Here is a 19,926-nt window from a genome sequence, read left to right as displayed (position 1 = left end):
TGAGTGGTTATCGCACCACGCAGCTGCTTCGGCAATCTGGTGTCACTGTAGTAATCTCCACATATGAAGAACAACACTGCTGTCATTAGAAGTAGTGTGGTCGCAGAAATAATATCAATTTGATAAGTATGAAAACAAAAATGGTGTTAACAACAGCATTAAACAAGCTATTATTGTCAATTGGCTGTCATTATCACGATGATTACTACTGTTTTTTAATTCGCAATAGTTATGTACTAACAATAGTTAAAATAACATTCCCGCAAATTATGTTAAAGCAAACCATGTTAATCTTTGCTTTTACAGAAATATTGATGGCGTAATTCTCTATTTACATGTCGAGAGTTGTACAACTTCGATTCCATTGGCAGTACCAGCCAGTAAATCATAACCGAGCAATACTTTTACAGCAACCATTTTAATAATAATTGTGTATGAATATTAGTACTGGTAACCGAAATAAGAGCACTGTAGCTGTCTGAATAATACCACCTGGACTGCTGACACGAGAACTCATTCATATACCAAAAACAGTGCCAATGATAGAAATAATGCTACAACTCTTAGTATCAGAAAGCAAATTCACTGCCTAGAATTGTATAAAGCATCATTCTGCTGGTATTAGTGACAACTACTTCCTTCTCCACGGCAACACAACTTCTAACTTTAATAGTCATTAAGTAGTATTTCTATCAATAGAGGTAATATTGAGGATTTTTTTTTTTTTTTTTTTTTAACCAAGTCCAAAAATATTGCCAAGACTTCCTTTCTAAACGGGACGAGTAAATCACTGCACTGACTATATAAGTATATTGTTGCTAAAGAGGGGTGGCAATTATAGAATTAAGTTGTTTAAGATATTCATATCCCAAGCACAATAATTCCCACTATTATACGTTTTGTATAGCCTATGTAACTTCAGTTTCTGTTAAAATTTCTAACTGAGCTGAAGTCCATTTTGGCACTTTTAGCCCCCACCCCGGAATGTTCTCTTCTGAATCTCAATTATCCCAATGGTTCTCTTCATAGAGGGTCTGATGAAATATACAAAAACACATTCATTACCTCGCTTCGCCAAGTCAAAGGTTTACTAATCTTACTATGGTCTTCACATGTGTTTTGTTTACACGTTTGCCTGTTTTGCACCTCTTCCTGGTTTAGTCGAACTTAGAGTTCTACTTTTTGTTGGTCATATCTCAATTTCGATTGATCAGTATAATGAAACAGTAAATCCACCTGGCCGTTTTCAAATTAAGGGCATGTCTTTACAGGCCTGCTATAATTAGTTCCAAATGTATGTTTTAAATGACTCTCAAACCGAAAATATTGGATCAAAGCCAAGTTTAACTGAAAGAAGGACGTAGCACACTGTATACTTAGCTCCTTAACCTCCACGTCTCCTACAATTGAAGAACTAATACTAAATGCTCATAGCTGCAAACACCATGGGTGAGCCACCCCCCCCCCCCCAAACTCACATTTCTGATGTAATTAGATCTGTAAAAAACATAGATTTGATCGCCCATCCAATCACCATTAGACTTACGATCACGGTTTGACGTATGTTCCCTTCTTGATGGGGGAGGGTTGAGGGGGTGGCTGAAGGGGACTTTGTGGGCTCTTGTAAAAGAGAAATTTGCCTCTTCACTTTCAAAGTTCCTATCCATGGCAAATTTCAACAGGGAGTCTGCTGCCCAATTAATAAAGCCTTCCTCAGTGGCTGAGGCTTATAAGGAGCCTTATAATACTTCTGATATGCGCTGAAATCTTAGATTTGCAAGCTGCAACTTGTTCTCAAGACGTTTACAGTTTTGTAATAAGTCCCAGGACGGACACTCTTGGATCATTCTGCAGCACTATTTGATCCTCAAGCTTTAAAGCTGTAGATTTCATACCACATAATCCTCGATGATGATGACGATGGAGCGACATATAGCGTGCACAGCTACACATGAGAGTGTACCAGCAAGTAGCATCAAGGTCTGCCATCGAACTTGGAAGATAGCTAGTTTTGCACAAACAGCTAAATTAAACTTTTTTTAAACATTGCAGCATTGATTAGAGCTTGATGCTCCAACTGGAGTTTATTCCATGCCACCGCACCTTGGTATGCCAAAGATCTTCCTCCTGAAATTTGGGGAATAGTTGCTACCAATTTGTTCGCCAACCTCAGAATTCTCTGTGGGTTACAGAAACGTAACCGTCCTCTGAGACAGACCACTCCCGACTGGTAGAAGGCCCTATGTAACAGTACCAGAGTTTTAAACAAAGTTATTTTTTTTAATGGGGAGCCAGTGAAGATCTCGCAGCTGGGGGATCATCTGAGTTCTGATTGGCAGGTTCAGCACTAGACGGACTGCGGTGTTTTGGACTACTTGAAGCCTACTCAACTGTTGTTCTGGTAGTCCAAGATGCAAGGCATTGCCGTAATCCAGTCTAAAAGTTATCAAGGCCTGAAGCACCAACTATTTTGCTGAGAATGAAAGGGAGTGTAGAAATTCCCTTGAGGAGTGTAACACCCAAAAGCACATGCCAGTTACTGATCTAAGTTGACATTTGAAAGACAAACTCTCATCAAATGTCAACCCTAGGTTCTTTACGGAGCCTTCTTGCAGGCATGGGAAAGGCGCATCATCAGGGCAAAAGGTTTTCCAGAATTCCGTCGCAGTATTACCAAAACAACAGAACTTCAATTTTATCCACATTACATTTGTGCTGGTAAATAGCCATCCACTGGAAAACGGCGGCCAAACAGATTTTAATCTGAGCACTCCAATAACTCTCCTCCCTTACCACATGAGGACAACAGCTGAATGTCGTCAGCATAAGATATAACGTTTGTCCCAATGGCTTCACAATCTGGGCCAAAGGAGTGAGATGCAGATTAAGTAAAGTGGGACTTAAGGCTGAGCCCTGGGGAATTCCAACTGATAGTTCTCATGGTTTCGACGAGTAATGCAAGATCTAAATTTGTTGACTCTGATCACCCAAAAAGGAGGCAAGCCATTCCAAGGCTAGTCCTGTTACATCAATAGCTTGGAGAGGCTCTAGGAATCTTGAGTGGGGGACTGTGTAAAACATTATCAGAATTGCCTTGCTCATCCTGTCAAGAATGCTTTTGATGTATTCTGCAACTTCCACTAACACAGTCTATGTGCTAAAGCCAGGCCTAAAGCCTGACTGACTAGGGTGGCGTAGATTACTGGCTTACAAGTAGCCTGAGAGCTGATGGTTGACATGCTTTTCCATTATCTTAAAGAAAGCTGGAAGTAGGAAAATGGGCCTATAGTTTTAGGGAGTACAAGAATCAACCAAAGGTTTCTTAGCAGAGACGAAATCTTTGCTTGCTTTTAGGAGGAGGGTACTGTTTCAGTTGTTGATGACATGCTAGACATCCTATTTACCAGAGGACTGATTACGGATGTCCCATCTGCTAATAGTTTAGGCATGCATGGATCTGAAGGTGAGCCTGATTTTAGAGTTTGCAGAGCATGCGGTGAGCTCCCCATAGTTATCAGCTCTAAATTAGACAGTGAAGCATTAGCTGAGTGGATCCACCACATAGTCCTTCCTTAGAAGAACTAATATTCTCATCAAAGAGGTCTACTATATTATTCAGCTTCTCACCCAATCATAATTTTGTTGGCCCACTTTAATCTCTCCAACTTCTTTCACAACAGTCCTTTTCCTGATTTGGTGACCCAGCAGCATCAGTGTTGGTACAACTAATATTAAACCATTTTAATATGGTAACTGTAATGAACAGGGCTTAGTAGTATTATTGATTGTATATCTAATAGGTTTCCTCCTCTGTAGTGTAAACTACACAGTTTAACAATATTAGTGTAGTATGGCTAATAGGAGTACCCTCTAAGTAGTGGATTACTATAAATACTTATTGCATTAGTAGTGGTATAGGTCTTCTATGTAGTTGTGCTAATATCGTTAAAAAAGTAACCACCTCATTACTGTTCTTGTAAGCAGTAAAGTGCACAATTTTACAAGTTCCCTGCCAAATCCAAATTGAGCTATTGGTCTATCATAGACCAATATGAATAGATTTGCCAAATAAGTCAATGTCTACCGAATAATCTGCAGATGTTGACAAAAAAAATTGCTTTTACCTCAAGCAGTTCAAACGCTACAAAAAAATGCAGCGACAGGTGTTGCCGCACAATGGAAGGCCTGCTGTTCAGGTTGACTAGTCACTGTAGTGTATTGCTATGCTCGAGTGTAAACTGGTACTAATGAGTTGTAACTAATACTGAGACAGTGTTAAGTTTAAAAATGACAAAACAATAAAGTAATACTATCACAAAACGTGCCGGCTAATTTGCCTTTTCTTGCTGCATAATTTACTCAACCCTGCTGCATAATTTGGCCCTCTCATGCTGCATAATTCCGGTGGACCTGTCTATCATGCGAGTACTTTGCATTTCATTTAGATAATTTTGCTGTCTGTCACATACTAATTTGCAATGGTGTACAAATAGCCGGATGGGGGTGGGGTCATACAGATTATTTAGAGTATGTCTGGTAAATTTTGCCATTTGTTCAATCCACACATTTGTACATTATTTCTATTACTTCATTTCAATTTATTTTTGATTTCCAGTCCTGAATCAAGATATATTATATCACAAGCATGGGCTCCCTCACTGCATTTCGTTTATACTGACTGACTCGTGAATTTATTTTGAGGAATTAATGAATACACGTGCATAATTAGCATTACTACATTTCCGTTTGTGTTAATAATTATATGTTAAAAGAACAAACACATTATGATTGAATGCACAATTATATATGGCCTCGCGAGAGTGTACAAAGCATTGGCCTCCATAAAGTGTTAATAAGTAGACATATATTTAATTTTCTACGTCCCTCCCGACCCTGTAAGTACTTCTCACACCATCACTAGAACTGAAGTAAAAGGGTAGACACAGCACACAGGCTAATGGTCAGCTTGTCACCAAATTAGTGATACCCTGAAATACTATCAGTACTCAGAATACAGGACAGAAGCCTTAATACAGGTCATACAGATGCAAATGCTAATTTGAGGAAACCGCTTTTAAGCTGCTTAGTTATACAGCAGCACAAATGGAATACAGTATAGCAAACAATAAACAAACAGTTATATTTTTAAAAAATAGTACATGTAACGTAAATTACTCACGTGATGAAACAAAAGCCTGTTTATGCTACGTCTGACTTAATCTTAAAGCTATATTGACTGTTAATTGTACACTGATGGGTTTAGGCATTGGTGAGGCGTCAGATATTGTTCACTTGTGTCTCAGTTACACAAAGTTTTGTCCTTTTAGTCAAGTTTGACTTTACAAAGATCACTCCGATTAGATCTTGTTGCAAATGTAAAACCCACCGACTGAACACAGGAATGTGGATGTCACTAAACAAGTGGATGCTTCTTGACTCTCAGAACATTTGAAAAGGGGAAAGATACTGCTCTCCTCGATCAAATGTATAAATCGGTATTTGCACAGTGCCATCAAACTTCATGCACAGTGTTTCAAAAACGCCATCCCCACACGTCTGATGGCGAACACTGAGATCTCAAGTAGCAAGACAAAGAATACAAGACAGAAGACACAACATTTTACACCAATACAAATGAACAGAGTAACCTTAAAGAAGGTAAAGCACACTTATGAACAGCATAACAAAAACAACTAAATGCCTCTTGTAGTTGGGAACTTGGTGTTTTTTGCACAAGACAAACTAAACTGAACCGTAAGGAATCTAGAAACGAGACGATAAAGCCATTAAGTAATTAAGGAATCTGTTGCAAGTGCGATTTTTTGGTCACAAACCAAAAATAACTAGCAAAAATGTAACTGAATATTGGGTCAACTCTCTTTAAATTACGATTAGAATAATTTTTAAGTGGATAAAAAGAGTAAGCACCACCTGGACCAGCCTGGACAAAAAGACTGCATGTTAGTAGGGCTGCTAGTATTATTTACGTGCCATTTGATAGTATTAATGTATGTCTTACTAGATATACTTCTTAAGAATGGTGGTGTCTTTTTCAGTTCTTCTAATCGTATAAGTGACTGCGAGCATTAGTAACTACATTATTCCCAGTCCAAAATTAATAGTGCAGATAGAAAACAACATATATCCAACATTGATATTGAAGTTAAAAAGTGATATAAATCTCTCTCCATGGCATTGCTGATAGTATTAAGTAACTACGGAGAATTTATCTGCAGTATTAGTACTGATAGTAACCCTTTCCACAGCTTTACTGCGGTTAAAAATAACAATATTGCCCTGTGCTACATTAAAAACATAGTCAATCCAACCAGGGGTATTTTCATTCCTTTTAGTATTTCTTTTAATATTAAGAATTTTCTCAAAATAATTTCCTCTCCCACTTATCACTCTGTATAACTGGGCCGTTAGTAGATACCTTCGTAGATACATTAGTCTGTATCAAACTTTGCTAATTTGTCTTACCTTGGAGACAGCTTTGCTTTCTCACGCCAGAAACTGTATCATGTGTGTAATTTTTACTTTCCCATCCTACTTCCAAGGTGATTCTCACTAAATCACAGATAAGCTACTAATAGAGAGCGCCATGGTAACATGACAGAACACAGAAGGTATGAGAGCAGGACAGCGGTTTTCATTTTTTCAATGAAAGGAACGCGTGTCAAACTGCACAATGTGTTTATTTGAAATATACTTAAAATTAAGGCCCTGATTTATATTTTTTGGTGCAAAACTGCATTAAGTTTTGCACCAAAATGTTTACCACCGGCTTGCACCACTTCTGAGCACCAGCCGGGCACCATATTTAGGGAATGGTGCAAGCTGGTGCAAAGGGTAGGCTAACATTTTTTTTAAATGGCGTTAGTCGGGTGGGGCTGGAGGTATGGAAGAAGGGGGTTTTGCACCAAGAAATGACGTCAGGCAGGTTAGAGTGAAAAAAAAAATGACTAACCAGCCTAGTGTCATTTTCTGATGCAAAACCATCCATAAAATGACTCCTGTCTTTAAAAAGACAGGAGTCATGCCCACCGCCCCAATGGCCAGCACAGGGGACCAGGGTCCCCTGGGAATGGCCATTGAACCCAGTGCCAAGTAGGGGGGGGGGGGGGGGCCATTTCAGGTCCCCCAATGGCACTTAAAAAAAAAAAAATTACCTGTACTTACCTATACTTACCTGGGATTTGGTCCCCCATCCTCTGCTGTCCCTCTAGTGTGGGTGGGGGTGTCCCTGGGGCGGGCACCTGTGGGCTTATTCCATGGTGTTCCACCATGGAAATAAGCCCAGACGTCTCCTAACGCGTGGTCTGACCAAGGCTTTGCACCATTGCTTGACTCCACCCCCCCCCCGTGTGTGATTTTAGAATGGGGATAAATATGGCACTAAGGCCACAGAGTAATTTTTTTGCACAAGAACGCCTACTTTGCATCTCATTGACGCAAAGTAGGTTTCCACGTCCAAAAAATGATTTTAACTCCATAAATTTGGCGCTAGACAGGTCTAGGGCCAAAGTATAAATATGGAGTTAGTTTTGCACAGAATTTGCGTAAAAAAAATGATGGAAATTCGGAGCAAAACACATATAAATATGTCCCTAAGTTCTTATGGATCTTGTGCTATCAAAAGCACTATTTTGCTCCACTGTATCCAAATGTTATCAAGAAACGAATCTCCACACAAAATAACAAGCATTGGCAAAGCCAACAGGTCTCTGTAATCCAAGACCTATTTACTTTGGCAGTGGCAAAGGCAATGTATCTGTAATTTATTTAATTGGTTAAAACATCTGTTATGGGCTTCACGCTGCAAAGAAGAATGCTGAATGAAGCTCAAAGCAAAATACACATCAGGTGAAAACAAATCAATTGGGCAATTAGAACTAGAGACTTCGACAGGTCCTTTTTGACGATTTTGAACTCATTAAAAAAGAAAAAATGTGCTATTATAGAAACCATGACCAATTCGAGAGACCTTGGGCAGCTGGCGTACACATCTGAGTTCTCTGACTCATTAGTAGTTTTTAAGATTGCTGTTCCCAAGTGCTCGTTTTGGTAAACCACTAATCTTGTAACAGTAACAAGTGCAGTGAAGACAGACACCGCTGACATACATACTGATGCATCAGTTCCTGAAGCAGTCGTACACAATCTTCGTAAACACAATACATCTACATTGTTAATAATGCACAATCAGCAATGTTGCAGTCTAATACAATATCCATTTCCACTGTCCCTCAAAGGTTCACTATTTCAGACATACAGTTTCTAATCTTGTACACAGAAAACACATTTTGGGTTTTTCAATCTGCACCATCATTGTTTTGTTCGTAACTATCAAACCAAATTCTAGAAAAGTGAGTTTCACTGCGGTCTAAAATATGACATTGATCTGGCCCTCCTGGACCTATTTTGGACACCTCTTTCATAAACCTTTCAGGATCCAATTAGTTTTCCTCATGGTCACTGTTGCCTGAAGCAAATTGCGCTCAACGACTTTGTTTGCTACATAAATGTGAACCAACAACAACTTTTGTTAGTAAAATTTGAGCCTGGCTGTCTCACTAAACCCGTTTCCCCTGTTTATCCAGGTGTTTGGCAATAAGTGCATATGCACTCTGGCAAAAGAAATTAGGAAAATACACAAAACAATCACACTAAGCTGCCTCCTGAATGCCCTTTCTTGCAGGAAGGTGGACCTTTGGAAATGTAGAACTCATTAACTCCTGCACTGCATATATGGTGACTGTCTCCAGGTCTGTGACAGCTTCCGGATAATAAAAATATTTAAATGGCTGCAGGTTCGACATATTTATTATTCAAAACATGAGACAGACATGAACATTCCATCCATAGCTCAAACGGCAGAACAGAAACCGATAGAATCCATGCTAGAGATCACTGGTCAAAAAGCTCAGTCACTCACTGGAGCAGTCTACAACAGCTCTAACCTACCACACTCAACTAGAGTAAAATGATCTGCTTGATAGAGCTCCTATACAGCTATTGATGCAATGTCACATGCATCACTTTTTACTCAAGCCGAGATGTGAGAGCTCGTGGGTACCAATCAGTGAGCACTTTCCCCACAGAAACAACCCAAGCACAAACCAAATACACAGATTTAGCCAGCAGGAGGTAAGACCAACCTGCCTTACAAAAGCCTTTTACAGGGAATACCGGACACAAGCTTTATACCACGTCCACTAATAGAGGCCAGTGTCTGTTCGCGGAAGGCAAGTCCTACAACTGTATACATGATATGCACACAGCATTAAGGCTTCAAGTCACTGGACAATATAGACTATATGAATACTGCATAAGATGCCACTTAGGAACAACATTAAAAAAGGAGCACAATGTTCCATTATTTGAAGGCATGAAAGTCAGAACAGGTTCCAATACTGAGGCTAGAATCTAAATGGTCTTAGAAATATACCACATTGATTCTGGTGGTATGCTAGTGAGCCTCACTTGGACCTAGTGTTGCACCATTTGCAAGCCTGTGGCATACGTCATAAGTGCAAGAAACTCCACCACCAATTTGTAAAAAATAACCACGTGACATTGCAAAGAAAAGTCAACATGGTCAAGGAACAGTGGCCATCAGTAAAAGCACACTCAAAACGTGAACCGACAAGTCCATGCTGTCAGGACTGAAGAGAGAAAAGCCTTAGCAGAGGGCCTGCATCCTGGCGCACAGAGAGCACCATCTCAGCCTCAAGTGCTTTGCACCTCTGAGTTCTGCCACCGGAGAACAGGCCGTTAAAAAAATAGCGCATCATCCTTGAGCGCATGCTGCACTGAGGATGGTTTAAGGTTTTATTCCCCAAACAGAATCTGGTGAGGTTCATGATTTTTTTTACTTTTTCCTAATTATGCTTCAGGTGTTTTTTTTCCTAGCATATACTCTTGGACTCAAATTTTGCATCACAAGATCGAAGCATGTTGCTGCAAAATAAACGATAACATGGTATTCTGCTGGTTCTTCAATAAGTAACAGCAGACGTTTGTAGGTATTGTCCCACATTTTATTTTAAATGTAGTTCGCAAAGTTTTTCAGATAACTTCACAAAAGAGTGGAGGGGAGGCCTATCCTGCAAGTTTACACAGCTCTAGAACCCATCCACATGTGAGGCCCCCTTCTTTCACCCATGGATGGTAGGCTGTGTGCCGTAGGGACGTCTCATTAATATACAGTTACACACTAAATGGTACTCAAACCCCAGGGACAGGCCACAGGTACCTGGAAATTACAATCATGTATTCACTAGGCCACATGAATGCACTCTGTGCCCAGAAGGCAGCCCACTTCCTCTAGCAGAATACTGACCTCTAGTGTATTGGAATGCTGACTACTGGAGTGGTGCCTCAACAGCATAAATTAAAGTAGAGCTGTGGCTTTCCCCCACCGTTTTGAGAACTAAATGCGCCTAAAGGACCCTTGCACTGTGCAGTGTTATTAAAAAGAAACATAGGCAGTGGAGAAGGAAAGCTGAACCTTCTTAAAACTTGGGGATTCTACTCACTGATTGAGAGGCACAAGGATGGGGGAGTGAATGACCGACACTTGAGTATTGGATTAAGGCGTACTATTCCGGCGGTAGGTCAGTTTGAGTTGCATGAAAGGGGAAAGTAAGTATTGTTATAGTTTCTGGGTGAACACCATGGCGGTGCACTCTAAAGCCAAACCAAGCCCTTGCTGTATTTTTTTTTTTTTTTTTTTTAATATTTGAAATGGTTGCTTTGTTACCAACCAAATCCTGGACTTATGATGAAAGTAACACTGTCAAAGCTCACTCTTAGCCACTGCAAGTCTGCGCAGTGCTCACTTGTGGCGCCTGCCTCTCTACCAGACACCACTCGCAAACTTCCAGTCTTGCTGCTCCCCGGCAGCCCCGCTGTGCTTTGAGTTCAAGGAGAGTGATGAAGGCGCATCGAGCGAGAAGCAAGGAAATATATATATATATATTTTTTTTTTTAAAGGAGGGGACAGGAAGCCTGCACATTTGACTGGCATGCAGCTGCAGTGCCTCGACACTGCTCCGGAGCTTGCCGTGGCAAGTAATCAAGGAGGGTGAGGCTTGTAGTGTCAACTCGAGTGTCAGACTAGAAGCTGCTTCCTACAGATGAGACTGCACTCTGCCGTCTTTTGTCCCCGCCTGGCCGCCGTTGAACATGCAAGCAACACCGGGACATTAATTTACAATAAAAAAATCTCATCACTTTCAGTTCATATAAAGAAAATAAACAGGCGCCCTCGGAAAACAGTGTCTGACATCTAACCTTCGTCTTTAAATGCACAGCAAAAGTGACGAGATAAGAACAAGATTTACAGGCCTATTTAAAGAGGAGCTTGGAGCAGCGAGTGAAAACACAAGCACTTGTGTTAAGTGCTCTTTAACAGAGAAGAAAGTAGATACTAAAACAGATGCAAAAATGCTGACCTGTGGATGGATATAGTACTTAGTCCCTGCTCTATGAAGGGGCAGAACAAATGCATGCCATGGACAAATTGGGAAAAAGAATAGGAAAGCGCTGACAGAGCCAGACAATGAAAAGCAATGGGGAGGCTGTAAGTCTACTAAGTCTATACAACATGTTGCAAAGAGACAGCGCTGTCTAGCCAAGACCTAATACGCACCGGAGGTACTTGGTTTGGGCTTGCAAAGAATCGAACCATAATGCATTTACATAGTTTGCGATTGTACCTTCATTAATGCATGTGAATCAAATGGCTTTGGCCAATTGTTTAGAAAAATTCAGTTATAAACTTCACCCCATAACGCCACAGAGCAACATCGAGCAAGGCAGGACTTGCATGTCACTCTCCTTTAATGCAGTGTTAGCAGATATTAACCTTTGCCCAACTTCAGAGTTCTGGAGCTACTACTGTCTTGTCGGAAAAGCAGTTGTGATACTTGTACGACGCACCTCTTTTGGAAGGAAAGATGTACAAATACAAAGGGACCTTTTGTGGGACTCAAAGACCTAGGAGTATTTAACATGAAATTGCTGTGTACAGAAGTGACCTACATCGGTGGGATATATGACATGTCTCAAAATTGATGGATACAGAAGGGTTTTTCTCAAAGAAGTGGTAAAGAGGTGCACAGGTTCATGTGGAATCACTTAAATGCACTGCATATGAAAAAGTACAAGGAGTTTATGGGTTTGGATGTTGCCATGTAAAAGCTGGTTACAGAGAGTATTTCTAATAAATGGCTTGTGAAAAGGCTGAGGCTAGTGGCGTGTACACCACATTTTGCAGGGAACCGAAGCACAAGAGGAGACTTGAGGAAGAAAGGAACTAGAAGTGAAAAAGGTGTAGAAGAAAAAAGGAAAGATTAGATGGACACAAGAAAACCTTGGAGAAAGAAAGAATACAACAAAGATGAAAAGGAAGATGTCAGAAGAGGCCAGCAATGATACGGCATGGCAGCAGAGTTGAATGAGAAAATTAAAGTATGAAAAAGAGAAAGTAATAGTAGGGAAGGAGGATATGGGGTTAAGAGGAGGACACAGAAGGAAACATGAATGGATTAATATGGAAATGAACAACAAAATGAAGAAGGAGAGATGAGTGGAGAAATGAAGGATAACAAGAAGAGAAATTGCAAGAAGGAATTAGAATGAACAGAAGGAAAAGCATACAAAAGAAATGAAGAATGAGTCAGAGGTCACATAGCACACAGACCTGTATCTCCTGTGCCCAGGTACAGTATAACACATGCTGCTATCCAATGACAGAAAGTTAACTAAAATGGGCCAGGTTGAATGCGAATGTGGTGCATGCAGGCTGCTCTTTCAGTAAGATATTAACTCATTTTGAATTGTACTCTTTGTTTTAATCATTCTAACTCATTTATAAATAAATTATTAATAATAGCTTAGCTTGATATTAGATAAAGTATGTATTGCTTCCTAATCCATGTATGACTCATTTGACAAGTAAATGAAAACATTATTTTTCAAAATACTCTAAATATAGAAGTATCCGATGACAATGTATAACCAGGGGCAATATTCTGATAGTAGGTTTTTCTTCAACGAACCAGTTAATTGTAGGTGCTGTAACAACAGACCTCTGTGATATGCAAATAAAAGACCAAGGATGAAGCACTGGTTCGTGAGTACCATGAAGTGATCAGGTGAGAATAACATGCACACCAATATCAATCAAAGAGTTACCTGACTGCTGCAAACACAGCTCCTCGAGTAACAGTGACCTTCTCAATAATGCACCATACCATAACAAATACGATGCCAAACCACCCTTAAAGGTAATAAGCCTGCGCTCAGAGCAAAATTCAATCCTTTCTTATTTAGCCTGAGCATTTTAAACATTTCATGATGCTAAACATCTTTACCACACTCGCTCTGGAAATGTGTATAGAGGTATTTGCATGATACGGCTTCAGTTGTCTGACAGTACACAATGTGAGAATCCAGAATAAGGTAAATATACACTGCCTGGTTACAGCATCGCTTGCACGCAGACTGCTTTTCAGCCTTTCTCAAGAAATTTCATCAGTGTTTCAATAGTTGGAAGGGCATTTACTTCCCCAAAATCAAGATTTGTACTTCATACAAGGTCCTATCTTACGTCTGCAGACTGGACTATCAATGTGTATATATTTCAAACGAATGTGCTCGAGGGCCACACTTAAAATTTGATGTCTTCCACAGAGGTGGGCAAGCCAACAAATTAAAAGGGAGGGGTGAGCCAGGACAGAGCCAAGGGCTGGGTTTGGCTAGAAGAGCCCTTGCACAAGCTGAGCCCTGGAAACATTTGTCATATAAAGCACTGACCAACCATCACGTAAAATATGATAAAGTTGCTTCAAAATTTTAAAAAGTGCATTTCTTTAACATGCGGCAGCTTTGAACAATAATAAGTCACACTATAGGTTAATTAACAGGTAATGAAGAAAAAGGGGAATTGGTGAAATAAAATATTTGCCTAAGATCATGCAAGTAGGTTAAGCAGGGAACCCAGAATTAATCCCAGGTTTTCCGGTTTCACCTTGTACAAATCAAAAAGGTATATATTTGTCTATCCTTTTTACCTCAAAGGGTAATGCTGTGCGTTTACCTTGGAGAGGGAAGGTAGATTGAGGGTGGTAGGTAGAAGCCGCATGAAAGATCAGCTTGTTTTGGACTCGAGATACGAAGAGGACCACAAACAGAGCCAGAGCCCGGCATCTGGCTCCGGCCTGGCTCGAGCTTTAAGTGGTTCGCCCATCTCTAGTCTTACACACACAGTGCTTAAACCATGCCTCAGAAATGCCTTGTTATGTCTTGTCTCTTAGAAGGGCCTTTGTAGTTTATTCTTATTAATGAAAGGAGCCTGTTAGCATGCGGACATTCATTCACATATGTACGCTGCAGCGCTATTTCCTTCTCAATAGAGCCATGTAAGAGAGTGCTCCGATACAGAAATCTGTCAATGCTTCCTCAATCATGGAAAGGCCCCGTCAGTAGTTTCTCTTCCATTAGCCCCAAGCAAGGCTCTTGGGGCTCGCTATGCGCAGTGCTCCGTTACTGGAAAACCGCCCTCCTAGCTGTATCATGTTAATTTAAGTTCCCTCTCAGAAGAGTCCTATCAAAGTGATCGTGGGCAACAGTGCACTGTCAGTGCTTCAGTACCACAGTTAGCAGCTATGTCTAGCTTGAATATACCTACAGTGAAAACCTCCCCCCAAAACGCAAAAGCCATATCCCTTCGTTAATGAGTCTTCTCCAATAGTACTTTGACACTACTCTGGCGCCCCAACAGAGATCCAGCATGTTTCATTACGTCAATTTTTTTTGAATACCCATACTTCAAATGTTTAAAATACTCATACTTCAAATGTTTAAAATACAGAAAATGTTGCGGAAATCAAACAAATACAGTGACGTTTCGACTATTGCGTTTCATCAGCTTTTTGGTCATTTTGTTCAATTAACAGGTTGAAGTTGTTACCCCTTTTGTGTTTTATTGCTCAAAAATGCTTTACATCTATTTCCAGCTACGTGTAAAGCTGGTTACGGTGCGGTGCAAAGTGCTTTGCTGCGTTTTCACACTGAAATGTCGCTGAAGCGTAAAACATTAGTCTTGACTCTGATCTGACTGGAGCCAGTATAGTCAGACAGGAGAGGTCACAGGTTTCCGAAAAGGGTGGCAGCTGACAAGGCCTATAATTCTGTCTGCTAGAAACAGAGACACATCTGTGGTCTGTTTTCACTTTTGGACCATAAGAGCATTGCAGAATGCTACAAATCAACTAAGAGGTCAACCACTCTCCAGCTATGCAACCAAGAGGCCCACAGATTCTGCCTCCGAACAGGGAGTTCTGCCAACCTCCAGACTACCCGATCAGCCCCTGGTGCCATCACCAAACTGTATAACCCTCACTGCAGCCAAGTACTGTTACATGCTAAACCCCGGAGAACAGACAGGAGGCTGTCCAACTCAGAACTTACCTCCTGTCTCCAGACGGAGGCCCGGAGGCTCTTAAAAATCCGATTGCCTCTGCCTTGTTTTCGACTCCAAAAGTACTTGGAAAACTGAAAGCAAGACGAGCCAATAGGAGAGACGCTTAATTCTAACTGACACGCTAAGGGGCGGTTGTGGGAGGGGCTTGGAGGCTAGACGGCCCCCTCATGGCTTGCAATTCGTTAAAAAAGATAGGAATCCACCCCGGAATGAACGGCATCCCGCCCCGGAAGTGACGATTACAAATGCTCCGGCATTGACACAGCGATCTGTTTCGGAAGTGATTGCTCCAGCCTCACCGGGGCCGACAATCTGTGCTGTGAATGTTTGAAAAAAATGTATCAGTTTCCTTCCATGCTAGAAAGTAACATCTGGCCCACTGAACTTTAGTGAAGCAGGTCTTTGGCGCAACCAAGGAATGACTAGCAGGCAAATAGCAAATAAACGAGAGCAATTTATCATCTTAAAACAGAAAAGTAGGAGATTTTGAAAACAAATCTGGGGAACCGATTTTCCCCTGTGATATCTGTTGAAGCAGAAAGAACTTCAACTAGAGAGACAAACTTGCCAATAAACCAGATTCAGACGGGTAACTTCTGATTTTTGAAGCAAAAATGGCTTTATTTTGTCAGTCTCTCTCCTAAAATTGCCAGTCAATGGGGGAAATGCAGTCTCACGATTTTGTTTAACAAATCTCCCACTACTGCTTCTAAAACGTTGGCATGTATGGAGATAGCTAAAATAAAGGCTTTTTTGCACAAAAAACAGGAGTTTCCTGTCTGGGTCTATAGACGTATTGGGATATGTGCTTCCAAGAAACTGCATAGTTGGGTGTTGGGAACTGTGTCATCCTCTCTTTCCAGCATTACAGCAGTGCCACATGCTGTGGCCATTGCAAGACATGCTTACTTGGAACACTTAAAACATACAAAGCCATTCTCTGGTCGTCTGAGACGTGCAACAAAGGCTGGTTTGGTACATCATGTGCCCTTATCACACTCATTTGTCAATATTTTTTTTTCGAACTCTTGCATCAAGAATTTTCAATTCTGTTAAGGACATGGAGTCTCAGATTCTTCTTCTCTTTCTATGCTTTATTCCAGACAGCAGCCAATCAGAGAAGATGTTATTAAAGAAAAACATATCCCAGCATTCAAAGGATATAAACGTCATAACCATAGAGAGTACAGTATATAAACATCTGAGGCTAATGAAATTCCTCTTTCTTTACGCAAGACTCAGTCAATAAAAGTCAACTTAAAGGCTACCAAAGAGAGATCCCAACGAGGAAAACTCAAGTCCAAACATCCAAGGAAAAACACTGCATTCCATAGAAGGAAGGAACATCCAAGCATCCATTGAATGCTAGATAGCATTATTTCTGGTCGAACCCTAGGCAAAAGGAAATAAATCCAATCAGAGAACATGGCAAGAAAACATAAAGTCAGCAAACATGCTTAAAATGCCTGTGCACGCTGCCTGGTCTTCTGAGAGCTCTCTGAGTTGCTGAGAGCCCCCTCTCCCTCCCCCTCCTAGGTAGAGACCACCCGGTCCCTCCTGGTCCCGGGCAGTGGCATTTTCCGCTAACCTCGAGCTTTGCGGGTGCCAAGGCTTGTTGGCGGAATCCAGCAACACAAACCAGACTTCATTCATCTATCCGGCGTGGGACATCTTCTGCACCAACCAGGAACCTGCATCTGTCTTCTTTGGTGCAATACTAACTTTGTCTTCTCACCGCTGGTTCCATTTTTGCACCCACAACCGGGTTAGCAGGGGCTCTGTGGTAATGTCTATTTACTTATGATCTGGTTGTAGCTTGTAAACTATACAGTGTTCTGTTACCATTCTTGTTAGCAGGACAGTTCTTAGAATGTAGAATGTGTTCTAACAAAGAGAGAATCTTATACTGTGGCAGTTGAAGTTGGACGTCTTGCTGACAGGATGGGGCTTCTATAAGCTCTGCTTGAATCTTAATAAATATATCAATCTTCAAGCATTGGCGGTGTTATCATCATCAATTACTTCATTTTGGCGACGAGGAACTCTGGAGCGTGAAGCCACAACTCGGCGCCCTCTATCCTGTCTATTCGTCTCTTTGGACTCGAGGAATCGTCGTACTGCGAGCGCAATCCTCTGCAGAAGTTCTTGGGGGTGTGGATGCAGCTCCGTGTACGAGGATTTCTGACAGGTTAAATTTTCTTACTCTATTGGCCGAAGTCTTGCGGCAGGACCACGAAAACAAGCGGCGCAGGACCCGTCCTCGAGGGAGCAATGAGGAAGAGAGGAGATGCGTACGTAGACAGGGCACACGCGCACCACTCTGCGCATTGTTTATCTGCACCCATAGCAACAGAAAGCATGGTGACAGGACACGTGCTAGTCTTGCTTCCATAGCAACGGCGAGACGCCACACTGAGGAGACAAACACACGCGCTGGGGAGACGCGTTACCTTTCCATAGTTGCAGAAAGACACTGGAACCATAGTTCTTCATGGAAAGACTCTAAAACTACAATTCTTCTAAGAGCACTGCGTACACCGTGGTTGGAAAGTAATCTGCAAAATCTGTGGTAGAAAGGGTCATTTAGCAAAATGTTGCAGGGCGAAAATCAATGCTAAGAAAGTGAGAGAAGTAGAGTGTGAAGATTTAAATGATGCTGTGAATTTCGTGAATGAAGTTGATATCATGCAAACTAAGAATGGATGTTTGGGTGGTCCCGTTGAAACCATTCTGGTCAATGGTGAGGCAGTCAAGATATTGTTTGACTCCAGACCGAAAATAACCCTTATTCCCAAAAGTTTTTATGATCAACATTTAAAAGGTAAACTTAAGTTGATGAATCCTGACATCAAACCCAAAGGATATGGTGGAGTACCAATCAAACTACTTGGGTACTTTTGGGGTACCATTGAATTCAAGGGACGTTTGATTCCTGGAAAGATTTATGTTTCTTTAAAGGGTGATTCTTTAATCAGCTGGTTCCATCAGCTTGATCTACGGGTCTTGCTAGATCCAAATGAAAATCCATCTGTTATCCTGAAAGACGTTTCTTCTGTTAACCAGGTGGAAGACTTTGGGAAAAGGTGGATAAATAAATTCCCTAAAGTCTTCAATGAGAAGAAAGGCTGCTTAAATGATTATCTACTTGAAGTCTAATTAAAGCCTGGAGTTCAACCAAAGGTTGCTAAATTAAGGACTGTTCCTTTGTCTGTGAAACAGAAAACAAAGGAAGAGATTGATAAATTACTCAGTAGTGGAATAATTGAAGAAGTTGAGGCATCAGAGTGGGTGTCCCCTGTAGTTATGGCTAGGAAGGCTAATGGGGAGGCAAGGCTCTGTGTAGACCTTAGAGAATTAAATAAAGCAGTTGTAGTAGATCATCATCCTCTGCCCAACATTAATGAGATGTTGTGTTCTCTTAATGGCGCCAAGCATTTCTCCACACTTGACCTTTCATCAGCGTATCACCAGATAAAGCTACATCTTTCATCCCAGGAGCTCACTACCCTTATTACGCCCTTTGGGACATTAAAATTTCTCAGAATGCCTTTTGGTCTCATATCGGCGGCATCTGTTTTCTAAAGACCACTTGAAAAGGTCTTGAAAGGGATAGAAGGCATTAAGATGTATCAGGATGACATATTGGTATATGGAGCTAGTTTGCATGAACATGATGAAAAATTGGAAAAGGTATTACATAGATTAAAAGATTCTGGTCTAACTTTAAAATCTGGAAAATGTGCGTTTGACACCCTGGCTATTGAATATTTAGGACATGAGATTACAGAAAAGGGGATTCGTCCTAAAGTGGCTTTAGTTAACACCATCACCAATATGCCGATTCCTGAGAACAAAGAAGAATTAGTAAAACTTGTGGGTATGGCAGAATTCTACAACAAATTTATACCAAAATTCGCAGAAAGAACAAGGTGTATGAGAGGTCTCTTGAAGAAGCATGCTGAATTTCTGTGGTGTGATCGGTGCACAGATGAATTTCATGATGTTAAGAGTAGTTTGCAAGGTGCATCTGACTTGGGCAGCTTTGATGTCAAAGATGCGATTATATGGATGTGTGATACCAGTTCCAAAGGTATTGGTGCTGTTCTTATGCAGAAAACCAAAGGCGTAAGTAGGACCATCTTATTTTTGTCAAGAAGTTTGAGGGGAGCAGAATGCAATTATTCTGTGATTGAAAAGGAAGCACTGGCCGTTTATTGGGCAGTTAGGAAGTTGAGGAAATGTTTATGGGATCCCAACTTTGAAATTATTACGGATCACAAACCATTGAAGGAAGTGTTTATGAACAAACGTATCAATTTGATCTCTCATAGGATTCGTAAGTGGGTTGTGGCTTTGCAGGAATTTGAGTATACTGTCTCTTATATTCCAGGGGTATTGAATGTGCAAGCCGACTGCCTTTCTAGACTTTGCAA

General features: G+C 41.0%; 1 protein-coding gene across 3 annotated transcripts in view; it reads right to left on the bottom strand.

Moving 5' to 3' along the window:
* Window positions 1–15,552, bottom strand: part of ZBTB44 (zinc finger and BTB domain containing 44) — a 340,531-nt gene extending 324,979 nt beyond the window's left edge. The window contains exon 1 of one of the 3 annotated variants that reach the window (XM_069224464.1): window positions 15,481–15,552. The gene's annotated coding sequence lies outside the window, so the exon portion shown is untranslated. The remainder of the gene's footprint in view (window positions 1–15,480) is intronic. The other 2 variants (XM_069224466.1, XM_069224465.1) reach the window with 2 other exon arrangements.
* Window positions 15,553–19,926: the final 4,374 nt, after the last annotated feature.

The sequence above is a fragment of the Pleurodeles waltl genome, chromosome 3_1 (assembly GCF_031143425.1).
Source record: "Pleurodeles waltl isolate 20211129_DDA chromosome 3_1, aPleWal1.hap1.20221129, whole genome shotgun sequence".
Classification (NCBI taxonomy): Eukaryota; Metazoa; Chordata; class Amphibia; order Caudata; family Salamandridae; genus Pleurodeles; species Pleurodeles waltl.
This window is presented reverse-complemented; position numbering and strand designations above follow the sequence as displayed.